Below are 6,000 nucleotides of genomic sequence, written 5' to 3' on the forward strand. Positions count from 1 at the left end.
TGATATGGGTACCTGGACACTCGGGTATCCATGGTAATGAACAGGCTGACAAACTAGCCGGGTCGACTGGCGATCTGGAGCCTGGTATTATCCGCACAGATCTCAGGTGTTTTGTCTCTTTTATAAAAGCAAAAATCCATCTCCTGTGGCAGAGTGAGTGGACCGACCTCACAATAACCAACAAAATAAAAGAAAAAATAGAACCATGGGACACAGCCCAAAGAAAAATCAGAAGGGAGGAGGTGATATTGGCTAGGCTTCGTGTCAATGCCACAAGACACACACACCTTACTCCCTATATAAACAAAAATTTTCCTCAACAGTGTGAACAATGCAATAGACCTATAACTATATCACACATTTTAATATCCTGCCAAAATTACAATAGACAACGACAAAATATAATAAATTATCTACAAATCAAACAAATAGAAAATAACATAACAAATTTATTATCCAACAACGAAAAAATAATCAGTAAAATAATCACTTTTCTAAAGGAGACAAAACTTTATGACCTTATATAGATTGATAAAATAAAATGGAATCATTGGCTTAATAACCTTGGCCTGTGCCGCTGGTTGATAGCCAATAAATCCAACAAGCAAGGGAAGTGGTCCATCACACTCGTGTATGAGACTCTTTATGCCTCACACCCTGTTCCCATAACACAGCAACAAAAAATTATAAGTCTTGTGACACAGGAGCTACCCTGGTTTCCGGGGCCTCTCGTCTTGCTCGACATTTTTGTTTCTGTGTTTTAAAGTAAATCAAAGTCGAGTAAAACCTGTTTTTTCAGACTTTTGCACTTTTAGTGCCTTGCCTGCACCTTCAGTGCTTTGTTATTTGAAGGTAGCACGAGCCTACAGTAGAGTAGACAGCCCCCACCCCAGACCCGCAGCTCTCTTCTACCTCAGGGTAGCCCTTACGGGCTGTGACCCCTGGGTAGGGAGGCCCAGTAGTCTGGGGCGTCCTTTGGGCGCAACTTTTCTCTCCTCCTAAATTTTTTCCATATTTCTGTGTGACTTTCCTGAGCCTACGGGAGTCTCCTTGTGAGCTCCTGTATTCGCTTGGGGGGTGGGCATTAACTTACCGTCCCTCGCACTAGGCAGGTTCGGCGGTAGGAAGGTGCCTTACACACAACTCCGATCCCTTAGTTGGTACTGGAGAACGCAACCAGGCTTCCACTAAGGGGGGGTGAGGACGATTAACTGAAAGACTTGTTTTATTTTATCCTCTCTTAGCTATTGGGATTAGGTTGATCCAACAGTTAAGGGAAAAGGTAGTCCCCTCAGGACAACGGGCTTTGGCCCAGGGTTCGGACCTGGTCCGACACCCAGTATGATTGATTCCCCGGCTACCCTTCCTCCTCCCCAAGGAGGAGGGGCGACTCAGACCCTTTCTAAGACCACTTTGACCAGTAATGGAACCCCGACCAATGACCGACCCAGACGACACATTAATATCCCTCCCCAGAACGCAAGGTGCGTGAACATCCGTTGCATGAAAGAAAATCAATCCTTGCAGAATGTCAACCCCTTTATCATTAAGAAGGTCCTTGATGGTCAAGTGGGAGGCAGTTTTGATTTTGTCCGAAAGTTGCGAGATGGTAGCCTCCTTGTGAAAGTGCAATTTAAGTCTCAGGTTAACGATTTACTTAAGCTGACGCAGATTCATGACATTACAGTAAAAGTAACTATTCCTGTTGGCCCAAATACCTGTAAGGGAGTAATCTTTCACAGGGATTTGAGGACAATGGAAGAAAGCGAAATTCTTGATGCCATGAATGACCAAAACGTTGTGGACGTAAATTGCATGACCAAGAAAGATGGGAATGCGCGAACAAAGACCGGATTGTGTTTCTTGACCTTTGCTTCAAATAAAATTCCAAGTACTGTCAAAATCGGATATGAGATTGTTCAAGTACGACCTTACATTCAAAAGCCAATGCGGTGTAATAGATGCCAAAAATTTGGACACACCTCATTAAGATGCAATGATAAGGATACTAACAAATTCACTTGCGGTAAATGTACTGGAGATCACGATACCACTGAATGCACGGAAAAGACACTCAAGTGTGCTAACTGTGGAGGTCCCCATCAGTCAGGCTCTGCTGATTGCAGTAGCCTGAAGAAGGAGACTGAGACATTAGCATACATGAGAGAACACGATGTTAGCTACCGTGAGGCCAAGAAGAAAGTGGAAGGTTTGACAAGCAAACCCAATACTTCTTACGCCTCAGCAGTAACTAACACTGTTTCCAGTGCAAGCAGTGTTAATCAGCAGCTCGCAGTTAAAGATCAGGAAATTGCAGAATTAAAAGAAACGGTAAAGGACTTAATGAATCAGATCAAAGAATTGAATAAGACAATTAAAGAAATTGCTGAATCAACCCAGCAAAAACAGCATCTTAAGGAGGTCGATACCAAATCACAATCCGGATCGCACCTTCTCGTCCAGGCGACCCCCACTAGAACTTCGTCTGGTGGTAGTTCTGCTCGTAAGAGCAGATCATCCTCCGCCGGGCGTCTCTCTGGTGGAGGGGAGCAGGCCATGGAGACTACTGTCTCCAAAAATTCCCGAGAGAGGCCCTCGGGAAGCGAGGGAGAGGAGGAGGCGCCTCCCTCCCAAAAAAAGAAAATAAAAACCACCGGACAAGGCACTTCCAAACCCCATAAAACGTAATCCACGCGTATACCATCATACAATGGAACTGTCGAAGTCTTAGATCAAAAGTAAACTCTCTTAGATTATTAGCCTCGTCCTATGCTCCCGATATTATCGTACTACAAGAAAGCCATTTAAACGACCAAGTCTCTGACGAGGTCGTATCGCTAAGAAACTACCATCTTTGTAGAAAAGACCGAGAGGGAAGGGGTGGAGGCGGAGTCGCCATGTACATCCACCAGAATCTCCCTTTCATTGAAGTGACGATTAATTCTACTTTGGAACACGTCGCATGCAAAGTAAAATTCAATAACACGTATCTGACTATATGCTCAGCTTACTGTCCACCTGATAAAAGGTTAATCTATGATGAGCTTTTTGCTATTCAGGACAGTCTGCCAAACAATAAATTAATTCTAGGAGATTTCAATGCTCGTCATACATCATGGGGTTCCCCACGGGTGAATGGTAGAGGTGAGCAAGTAGTTAAGTTGATCAACGACTCTGATCTGGTTCTTCTAAATGATGGTAGTCCAACGCGAATAGACGATAATACCGGTAATTTGAGCTTTATTGACCTATCACTGGTTTCCTCAACACTAGCAGCCAAGTGCCTGTGGCACACCATTGACGACTCGTTGGGAAGCGATCACCTTCCTATTTGTATTCAATATTCATGCGACACCTCGAGGACGCCTTCAGCACCCAAATTTAACGTAAAAAGAGCAGATTGGGTCGCCTTCACAAGGAGCGTCAAGCTCGAAGTTGTTGGAGAAACCATTGAAGATAAAGTAAACAGTGTTCAAAATTGTATTATAAATGCAGCAATGGCAACCATACCTAAGACTTCGACAGATAGCGTTAAGCATAGAGTTCCATGGTGGACACCAGATTGCCGCAGGGCGCTATGTGAACGAAATAGGGCCTACAGGCTTTTCCATAATAATATTACCAACGAGAACTTTCGCAAATACAAACAAGCGAGAGCTAGGGCTCGTAGAACAATCAGACAAGCCAAAAGAGACTCCTGGCGAAGCTTTGTCTCTACGATTAACAGCAATACAAAGTTATCAGAGGTTTGGTCCACAATAAATAGAATAAATAGAAAAAAGTCATCAAATAAGATCAGAAATATCATTCATGAGGGAATTAATTACGATGAACCTAGAGACATTGCTAACACAATCGCCAGGCAGTTCTCTTATACAAGCAGCTCGGAAAACTACAACCCTGCATTCCTGACCACCAAGGAAGCAGCCGAGCTGCAACCAATTCACTTTGCCACAGGAGATAATTTTGATTACAATAAAGACCTTACAATGAATGAGCTTGTCCGAGCCCTAGAAGCCTGTAGAGGAACATCCCCAGGCCCCGATGAGATTCGATATGAGATGATAAAGCATCTTAATCATGATGACATGATTAAGTTGCTAGAAGTGTACAATGATATTTGGAAAAGCCAGACTTTTCCAAATTCATGGCACTTCGCCCACATCATTCCCATATTGAAAGGAGGGGGAAATCCCAGATCCGCCATCTCTTACCGCCCAATTGCGTTGACAAGTTGCTTATGCAAGGTCATGGAAAGAATTGTTAATAGTAGGCTATTGCATTTTTTAAATACCAGAAATTTACTAGTTGACGAGCAGTGCGGCTTCCGAAAGGGACGCCAAACTCTCGATCAGCTAGTAAAACTGGAAAGTCACATTCATGAGGCATTTGCCAAAAAGCATTTTTTGATATCAGTATTTTTAGACATAGAAAAAGCCTACGACATGACTTGGCGACATGGCCTACTCAGAAAACTTTATGCTTTCGGATTACGTGGAAACTTGCCTTGTTTTATCCAAAATTTCATTTCTGACAGAACGTTTTCTGTCAAATTATTTTCTGACAACGTCACTTTCTCGGACATTTTTGTCCAGGCAAACGGGGTCCCACAAGGAAGTGTCTTGTCTCCCACATTATTTTTATGTGTAATAAATGACATTTTACCATCTCCTCCTCGGAATCTTAAATACTCACTGTACGCCGATGATTGTGCATTATGGCACTCCAGCAATAATGCAGAGTTCTCGGCAAATCAGATCCAATTGGCACTGGATATGATTCATAACTGGGGCCTCCAGTGGGGTTTTAAGTTTTCCATTAAAAAGAGTATTGGCGTGGTTTTTACACATAGGAGAAAGCCCAACATCAGGCTAACTCTAGACAACCATCCAATACCTATTCAAAATTCAGCTAGATTTCTTGGACTACTCTTTGATAGTAGATTAAATTGGAAAGACCACATTGGTCAGTTAAAGAATAAATGTCAAAAAGCACTTAATTTATTAAAGTGCATTTCTGGACACAAATGGGGAGCTGATAGAAAGTCTTTACTGATGTTATATAAATCCCTGATTAGATCTAAAGTAGATTATGGGTCAATCGTGTATGGCTCGGCAACGAGCTCAACTCTGAAAGGTTTGAATGTTGTGCAGAATGCGTGTTTACGCGTCTGTCTTGGAGCCCTTAAGTGCACTCGCACCGAGCGCCTAGAGGTAGAGTCGGGAGTACCTCCCCTCCGTCTTAGACGCGGCCAGCTTGCGCTGACCTATGCCGCAAAGGTAGCCAGGCAGCCCCAACATCCCAACAGGGATGTTTTGCGCCGGCAGGTAGGGCCCCAGTATCGCGGCGGGAAGCCGCTGGGCAATAGACTCCATGACCTCACAGAAAAAGTCGGTATAGATCTCTCTACCATCGATACCCTGGTTCAATCAAATATAGCACCGTGGGAGACACCCAAATTTTCTACAGTTGTAGACTGGCTACCATCAGCCAAAGCCACGGTGTCGGAGGTGGAGGTACGCCAGAGGTTCAGAGAGATCCTAATTAAACATCTTTCCTTTTTTCATTTATATACCGACGGGTCCAAGACAGACGAGTGTGTGGGAGCGGGTGTATGGTCGACTGAATGTCAGTTGAGATTTCGATTGCCGAATCATACATCGATCTTTCTTGCCGAACTCTTTGCAATAGATAAAGCTTTAGATTTTGCACTATCGACGACCCACGATAGAATAGTCATATTTTCAGACTCGTTAAGTTCAATTAAAGCCATTAAATCACTAGAAACCACCTATAATGAAATACAGGGTAATATCATTCGTAAAATGCATAGTGCCAATAAATCAATCAAACTGATATGGGTACCTGGACACTCGGGTATCCATGGTAATGAACAGGCTGACAAACTAGCCGGGTCGACTGGCGATCTGGAGCCTGGTATTATCCACACAGATCTCAGGTGTTTTGTCTCTTTTATAAAAGCAAAAATCCATCTCCTGT

This window comes from Penaeus japonicus, unplaced genomic scaffold (genome assembly GCF_977035675.1).
Source record: "Penaeus japonicus unplaced genomic scaffold, GWHDUDI00000001_assembly GWHDUDI00000037, whole genome shotgun sequence".
Classification (NCBI taxonomy): Eukaryota; Metazoa; Arthropoda; class Malacostraca; order Decapoda; family Penaeidae; genus Penaeus; species Penaeus japonicus.